The sequence below is a fragment of the Neophocaena asiaeorientalis genome, unplaced genomic scaffold (genome assembly GCF_003031525.2).
Source record: "Neophocaena asiaeorientalis asiaeorientalis breed wild unplaced genomic scaffold, Neophocaena_asiaeorientalis_V1.1 scaffold762, whole genome shotgun sequence".
NCBI classification, from domain to species: domain Eukaryota; kingdom Metazoa; phylum Chordata; class Mammalia; order Artiodactyla; family Phocoenidae; genus Neophocaena; species Neophocaena asiaeorientalis.
Genome location: NW_020175828.1, coordinates 566,904 through 575,856, shown reverse-complemented (window position 1 = coordinate 575,856; position 8,953 = coordinate 566,904).

Genomic DNA, 8,953 nt, shown 5'->3' with positions numbered 1-8,953 from the left:
CACCTGTAATGTCATTTTAATCTTAAATTTTCTAATTAGTGAACTTAGAATATCTTTTCATTTGTTTAGGTTTTCTTTATATTTTCTCCGTGTTTTGTAGTTTTCAGTGTACAAGTTTTGCATTTATTTTGTTAAATTTATTCTTAAATGTTTGATTCTGTTTGATGTCATTGTAAATGCAGCTGTCCTCTGAATTTCATTTTTGGATTGTTCATTGCTAATGCATAGAAATACAACTACTTTTTTTATGTTGGTCTTATATCCTGAAACCTTGCTGAACTCACTTATTAGTTCTAATAGTTGTATGTGTGTGTAGATTTCTTAGGATTTTCTATACACACTATCATGTCATCTGCAAGAGAAAGTTGGATTTCTTTCTTTGCAATTTGGATTTCTTTTATTTCTTTGTCTTGCCTGGGTGCTCTGGCTAGAGCCTCAGTACAGTGCCAGATAGAACTGGAGAGAGCAGACATCCTCGTCTTGTCCCTGATCTGAGAGGAAAAGCTTTCAGTCTTTTACCATCGAATGTAATGGTAGCTGGTTTTTTTGTAGATGGCCTTGTATCAGGTTGAGGAAGTTTCCTTATGTTCTTAGTTTGTTGAGTGTTTTTGTCGTGAAGGGAGTTGAGTTTTTGTCAAATGCACTTTCTACATCTATTGAAATGATCGTGTGGTTTTGGTCCTTTATTCTTTTCCTATGGTGTGTTACATTGTTTTTCATATGTTGAACCACACTTGCATTCATGGGATAAATCCCACGTGGTCAGTTTCAGTAGTCTGTATATTTCTAGGAATTTGTCCATTTCATCTAGGTTATTTGTTATCGGTTTGTTGACGTAACAGTTGTTCATAGCATTACTTTACAGTCATTTTTATTTCTGTAAGGTTGATAGTAATGTCTCTTCTATCATTCCTGATTTTAGAAATCGGAGTCTTCTCTCATTAATTTTCTTGGTTAGTCTAGCTAGAGGGTTATCAGTTTTACTGATCTATTCAAAGTTGTTTTTCTCTATTATTTTTCATTTTTTACTTAATTTCCACTCTAATGTTTATTATTTCCATTGGGTTGCTTTGTGTTTAGTAGTTTTCATTCTTTTTCTAGTTTCTTAAGTGGAAGTTTAGCTTACTGACTTGAGACCTGTCTTCTTCGTAACGTAGGTGTTCACAGGTATGGATTTCCATCTAAGCGCTGCTTTAGCTTCATCCCGTACGTTTTGGTATGTGTGTGTCCATCTTTATCTCAAAAGTATTTACTAACTTCTCTTGTGATTTCTTACTTTACCCACTGTTTATTTAGGAGTTGGTCCTTTAATTTCCACATCCTTGTGAATTTCCCAAATTTCCTTCTGTTATTTGATTTCTCATGTCATTCTGTGTAGCCAAAGAGCATGTTTTGTGTGATTTCAGTTCTTTAAAATTTGAGACTTAAGATCTATCCTGGAGAGTGTTTTATGTGCAGCTGAGAAGATGAGTACTCCGCTGTTGATGGGCGTTCTGTAGAGTCTGTCAGGTCTGTAGCTGGTTTATAGTGTTGTTTAAGTCTTCTTTTCCTTATTGATCTTTACCCCAGCAGTTAAATCCGTTATTGAAAGTGGGGTATTGAAATCTCCAACTGTTATTGTTTAATTATCTATTTCTCCCCCCTCTGTCAGTTTTTGCTTTGTGTATTTTAGGGCTCTGTTAAGTGCATATATGTTTATACTTATTTCTTCCCGATGGGTTGACCCTTTACAGCACAGCCTTCTCTATCTCTAGCACCAAACAGTTTTTGCCTTAAGGTCTCTCTTGTATGATGTTAGCGTAGCTTCTGGTGGTTTGCATGGTATATCCTTTTCCAGCCTTTCACTTTCATTATATCTCTGAATCTAAAGTCTTATGGACAGCACATATTTGATCATGTTTTTATATCTGTTCTACCACGTCTCTGCTGCTTGAGTGGAGCGTTTAATCTACTTACCTTTAATGTAATTGCTGATAAGGTAAGATTTATGTCTGCCATTTTTCTGTTTTTCTACATATCTTTTTAAATCTTTCTTCCTCTGTTACCTTTTTTTCTTGTGTGTTAAATGGCTGTTTAATTCCCTTGTAATACTTCAATTCCCTTGTGTCTCTACCACTGTTTTTTTAAGTAATTTTTTTCAGTGGTTGCTTTGAGGATGACGATGAACAACTTAATACAATCTAGTTTGGATTAATAACAACTTAATTTCAGTAATGTACAAAAACTGCTCCATTAGAGCTCTGTTTCCTTCCAGCTCTTTTCTGCTGTTTTTGTCATACAGACTGCATCTTAATAGATTGTAAGCCCATCGACATAGTTTTGTAATTATTGCTTTATGTAGTTGTCTTTTACATCAGATAGGAAAAGAAAAGGTTTACAAACATAAGCACATTTATACTGTCTTTTATCTGGCTCTGTAGTTCCCTTTCCCAGTGCCCTAATTTCTCTTTGAGGATTTGACTCTGGTATCTTTCACTTCAACCTGAAGCACTCCCTTCAGTGTCTCTTGTAGGGCAGGTCTGCTAGCAGTGAAGTCTCTTCATTTTTGTCTCTCTGGGAATGTCTTCATTTCTCCTTCGTTTTGAGGAATAGTTTTGCTGGATGTAGAATTCTTGGTTTAATCGGGGCACGAACCCGTGTCCCCTGCATCAGCAGGCGGACTCTCGACCACTGCGCCACCAGGGAAGCCCTCTTGCAACACTTTGCGTGTGTCATCCCACAGCCTCGTGGGCTGCAGGGTTTCTGGAGAGAAGCTAGCTGTTAGTCTTTGGAAAGAAGCCTTGAACACGAGTTGGGTTTTTAATTGCTACTTTCAAGATGCTCTGTTTGTCTTTATGCTCTGACTGTTTTAACCACGAAGTGTCTAGTTAAGGTCTCTCTGTGTGTGTCCTACTTGGAATTTGTTGAGCTTCTTGGTTGTAGAGATTGTTTCTCATCAAACTTGGCCACTGTTTCTCCTGAGATTCTTTCTGTCCCGTTCCCTCTCTCCTCTCCGAGGATTCCCATCATGTATACACACTTGGTTGATGGTATCCATTGGCCTCTGAGGCCTGTTCATTTTTCTTCGTTCTTTTTACTGTGTCTCAGACTGGACCTGTTGACTTACCTTCAAGGCAGCTTAGTGATTAGCTAATGACTGGACAGAGATTTCCTTAAATGCTTTGATCCAGTGCGTCTGGTGGTTTTCCGACTAGCTGTCTGTATGTGTGTCTGTGTTGGGCACACCTTCAGTGCTCTGCCAGCCAGTTGCTGACTCTGCCTTGGCTCTCACTTGATGAATGTTTTGGTCTTTGCTCCATGAGAAAGTAGCGTGTTATAGTTTTAATTGACGTTTCTCTTAGGAGTGAGAGCAAGCATTTTTCATAATGTTAAAGCATTCATTGTTTATCCTTTTCTGTGAATTGTATTCCATACCCTTTGCCCATTTTTCTGTTAGCTTATTGGTTTCTTATTAAACTGTGGGAGCTCTTTATTCAGTAACGAGCTGTACATGGTGAGTCACAAATGTTTCCTCATTTTATCTCTGACTTTGCTTATGTTGTTTTTGCCATGTAGATTTTTTATGCAGACGAATTTAACCAACCTTCCATGGCTTCTGCTTTTGTATTCCTTCCCCACTCAAAGATTGTATTAAAAAACTCTTCCATCTTTTCTTCTAGTACTTTTATAGGTTGCATTTTCATGTTTAAGTCACTGATCTACTTAACATTTATTTTGATATAAAATATGGCTCTGGAAATTCAGTTTTTTATTTTAAATACCCATCCAGGTGTCCCAACACTAGTAATGAATTCGTTTGTTTTTGCAAATTTAAACCTGCCTTTATCGCTTACTGAAGTCCGTGCGCACCGTGCTCTATTTCTGAACTTTGTTCTAGCTCACCGACTCGCCTATTTATATATCATCACGCTGTTTCACTTACTGTGCCTTGGTAGTACATGCCTATGTCAAAGACCTCTTATGTTTCTGTTCTCTGTTGTATAACTTCAGGTGAAGTTACATAACTATGTTTCTATAAAATTTAATTCATGACTGATTGGTGACTGGGGCTCTTTGCATCGTATCTTTTAATGAATCGCCATGAGTGTTCATTAAGACAAACCCACAGGTCCATGTGTTTCTGGCTGGCGGGAGCAGCAGTGGGAGCTGGGCTGGCCCTTTGGCCAGTGGGGCCTAGTGGACTGTACCTCAGGGAGCAGGCTCCACCACTCTGAGCCCAGGGCCCCCAAGAAGTGACTTGGTGCTGAGGGGGTCCTGGGTGGGTCCCACTTTCCTCAGAGGCCCCAGCGGAAGCAGAGGAAGCTGCACCCCCTCCCTTGGTGCCCTCAGTGCCCTCCCCTTCCCACCTGTCTTGTCACGTGCTTCTTGGGACCCCATGAGTCAGGGAGGGGCAGGGGGGCCTGGGACAGCCTGGGCAGTAGGTGGGTTTGGAGCCAGCAGGGGAAGGCTACACCCCGAGTGCCTTGAGGAGCCCACCTGCATGTGGGAGAGCGGCACTCCAGTGAGGACCTGGCAAGCAAGAGTGGGACTGCCTGGGGGGGTGGGGTCCCAGGGCCTCTCAAGGCTGTGTAGCAAGGGGGTGTCAGTGCTGGCGTTTGGGCTAGGCAGGTTCTCGTCAGGAGGGCGGGAACAGTGAGTGGGGAGTCCCTGTCAGCGCGGGTGGTGTGGGGCAGTGCAGGCAGGGCTGGTGGGAGCGGGTCCTCATGTGGCGCTGAGGGCTCTGGCTCCAGCCTGGGACCACGGGGGCTGCCGTGGGGTGCGGGGTGGGATGGTGCTGTGCCCTGGTCCAAGGCAGACTGGCTGGGCCGGCCCAGGGAGTGGCAGAGGGACGGCAGGAGGGAGGACTGGCAGGGCTGTTACAGCGGCAGTCAGAGCTGGCTGCACAGAATGGAAAACTCTTGAGTAACAGTGGCTTGTGAACACAGGCTTTAAATGTGCTTCTGTCCTAAGGTGGTGCCCAGGCTGGGGAGGAGGCCGCACGGAGCCATTGGCCCCCATCCCTTCCCAGTGTCAGAGTACAGGGCCTGCATCCCCAAGGCTACCTCTTGGCCCAAGGTGGCTGCTGGAGCTCCAGCCATCACTGGGTCTGCAGAAGGGGGGCAGGGGTGTGTGCCTTGGGCTCAGCCATTTCCTGTGAGGAGCCTCCCTGGGAACCCCTCCAGCAACATACACCCTGCTCATGCCAACTTGGCCAAACCTAGTCACACGGCATTGTCCAGCTGCCCAGAAAGCAGGAAAAGTTGGCTTTATTCTGGGGATGGGCGCCCAGCTGCCATCAGCTGTGTCCTCGCAAGAGGGAGAACCTGTCAGTGCCCAGCAGGGGCTTCTCCAAAGGGGGCCACCACACGGCTGTCTGGTATGGGGTGGGACATGGCACCCGGAACTGTGGCCTGCCTACAGGGGATGTGGCCGTGGAAGGGATGGGACTTCCCCCCGCCACCCCGTGGACCTGTGTGCCTCAGCTCTGCACCCTCCCCTTGAGTGACAGCCCCTGCGTCCCTGAGAATGACCTGTTTGATTCCTCCCCACCCCCTCCCTGCTACTACTACCCTGCCTGCCCCCCGGTGCCCCGAGTTGTCTGCCCAGCCTTGCCCTTCCCCATGGAAACACCACACCCTCCAGGAAACCGCACATAGCTGGGCAAGGTCCCTCAGCTGAGTGACACTTCAGTGGCCCAGGATGGAGACCTGGGTGCCACCCTGGGATGGGGGACATGGTCGGTCACACTGGCTGACCTGGAGCAAGGGGTGGGAAGGGGGGAGGGGCACAGGAGGCTGAGTGATGGGCCAGCACCACTGGCCTGGGGAGGGCTGGGGGGCCTGGAGAGGGGGCCATGGGAGAGCTGCTGTGTGGAGGGGGGACGGAGTGGGAGTTCAGTGGGTCCTGGGAGGCGAGTGAGGTGCGGCTGGGGGCACGTCTGAGATGGGGCAGAGCTGGGTTTGGCCCCTGGGGCTCATCCTTGCCTCTGCAGGACAGGGGTGGGCGCAATGGGTCCCCCCGAGCTTTGAGAAGGAATCGGCAGCGTCCGCGGCAGGAAGGAGCAGCAGCAGACCTGGCAAGGGCGCAGGATGGGCTGTGGGCGGGCAAGAGGGTGGTGTGGTGGGCGGGGGAAGGGAAGGCAGGCAGACAGCTCTTTTGGTAACTTGGGCTCTGAAAGGCCACACTGCAGGCAGCCGGAAGAAGCAATCCCGGGTCGGGTGGCGGCACTGGAGTGTATTTGGACTCCAGTACAGCCCGGCAAGGAGGGGTGGAGGTCCTGGGGCTGTGCCAGTCGTCATGGCACTGACACCAAAGTGGGACCGTGGCGGGGACAGGAATGAGGTGCCAGCGGGGCCACCGTTGAAAGGGGAGGGGAGGGCTGCGGCAGGACGGGCAGGTGGCATGAGCCTGCCGTGGGGGTGGGGCGGTGGGCACTGGGGATCCTGAGCGGGGAAGTGAGCACAGTGGGCCAGGGGCACGCCGCAGTCCAGGTGTGTCCCCTGAGGGTTTGGCCGTGACTGGGTAAGGCCGAGGGTCCCCAACACGCCCAAACGGAACAAAGCTGGTTAAAGTTAAGTGGGACAGGCAGGCAGGGAAACGGGTGCAGCTGCTAGGGTGCTCTGCAAGGGTGGCAGGTCTGTTAGCAGCCCCTGCAACCCCTCCCCTTTTTAACAGGAACGAGAGCGCATCCGCTAGAAAAACTACGTTTCCCAAACTCCCTTGGCTAGGAGTGGTCATGTGACCAAGTTCTGGCCAATGAGATGTGAGCAGCTGTTACATGGGCTTATGGAAATCACCTTAAAAGGAGGCAGTTGTGCCCCTCTTTTCTCTTCCTGTTTGCTGCCTAGAACGTGGATGTGATGGCTGGAGCCTCACCCTCTATATGGGTCCATGAGGATGAGGGCCCAGCCCAGCCACGATGAGGCAGTGGAGAGTTGGACAGAGCTGGCTCTCCAAGGACCCTGGGAAGGTGTCCTAGCTGCCCAGGGCTGCCAAAGGCCAGCATTCCCTCACACAAGAGAAAATAAACAATCTCCTTTCAACTTCTGTTCATTCAGTTTTTCTCTTTCATGCAACCAAAGCCTAACACACAGCAAGGGACCACAGCCAGCCAGCTGTGGGCTGGGCACAAGGAGGGGAGGAAGGTGGGGCTCAACAGTCCCTGGGCAGGAGACTGGGGGGCAGTGTGGGGAGGGGAGCCCCCCAGGGAGGGCCCTGGGTGCCTGTGCTTGTCCGGGCTCATGCCTGCAGGGGCTGTGTCTTACTTGCTCCTTCCACGTGATGGAAACTACTTGAGTACCATTCTGGGATTGGGGGCAGATGCTGTCTGGGGTCAGGGCTGGTCGTAGGGGCTGGAGGAGGGCCTTCCCAGAGTACATGAAGATCCTGGGGGCTGTGCCAGTTCTCATGGCACTGACAACAAAGTGGGACCATGGTGGGGACAGGGATCAGGTGCCAGCAGGGCCACCACTCCCCTCCGCTTCCAGCTCAGGAACCCCAAGCTGAGAACTGGGCAGGCAGGGGCCCCCCATAGCCTGTTGGGAGCAAGGGTGGTAGGGCCAGCTGGAGGGTCCCCGGGGAAGCAGCCAGAGGAGCCTGCACCCCCAAGTTCCCCAAGGTCCGCGGCGGGTTCTGAGCACCTGATGGGAGAGGGAGCGGGGGTGCTGGGGTGGGAGCTGGGCCTGTTGGCACCTCCAGGAGGGGCAAGGGCACCTAGGCCGGGGCCAGGGCCTGTTTCTTCCCATGTGACCATGTGCAGATACCCACAGCTCGGATGCCACTCGAGTGTGGGGAGGCTCAGGTGGGCCGACACAGGGCCCAGCACATGGTAGGCATGCACCAAAGAGAGACTGGAGGGGCCCAGGGAAGTGACAGGGAGCCGTCCCTGTGCCCGCAGCACGGCCCGCACAGGTGCTCAGAGCAGCCCAGTGTATGCCTAGCGCGTGGGCCAATCATGGCTGTGGTATCCGCTCAGGGCTGAGTCTGCGAGCCCGGAGGTGGAGCCGGGCAGGTGGTGGTGGGGGGCGTTGATTCCCTGCCTCATGGCTTCCAACGGCCCCCTGCACCGGTGTCCTGAGCCACGGGGGACTGATGTTGAAGGGTCCAGCGGTGTGGCCGCCTTGTTTCTGGGTGACCTTGGTGAGTGAGGGCAGGATGTGGGATGGGGAGAGGAAGGAGGCTGGAGCTGTCGAGTCTCGAGTCTGAAACTCCCTCCCTCCTCCTCCCCTCCTGCCCCACCGTGGACAACGCTGCAGGACCAAGCCTCGTGGAGGGTCGGGGTCACTGCCCTTCCCTGACCTCTCCCTCTGTTCCAGCAGGTTCCGGCCCAGCAAGGTGAGCTTAGGGGAGGCAGGGGACCCCTGAGGGACAGGTGTCCGGCTCCTGCAAGGTCCTGATGGTTTTGCCCTCCTCTGGCCTCTCCCCCCAGCTCCTGGAAGTGGAGGCTGTGGCTTCTTGCTTCGCAGCCCCTGGCATCCTGTTTGGGCTAAGTGCACAGTAATGCCGATGATTTGAGGCCGAGAGCCCTCTGGAACCTTCTGGAGCCTTCTGGGGCTCCTCTGTCAGCTGTCTACACCCTGGAGGCCCAGGCCTCAGGGGTGTCCTCACCCTTCTGCACCCCGGCCGGTTAGATTCGGGGACAGTCCGGCTGCCCGCAGGTTGGGTGGAGGATTCGGATGGCGGCTATAACCACCAGCTGCGAGAATACTCCGAGAATTTCAGCAGCGCCGAGCTGACGGGGAGGGCAGAGGCGGAGTGGTGCATGGGGCGGGGGCTCGGGTCTGAGGCAGGTGAGGAGCCGCCTGCGGGAGGCCAGAGGCCCAGGCGGCGGGGGCTGCAGCAGTGGGCAGGGCGGTCCCAGCTGCCTCCGCCCCTCCCCGCCGCGCGGTGGTCGGGGGCTGCTCCTCCCCCACCCTTTGCCCACAGGTGATGGAGAGGACAACGTGGGGCGCCCTCTCGTAGGTGAAGGCGGTGC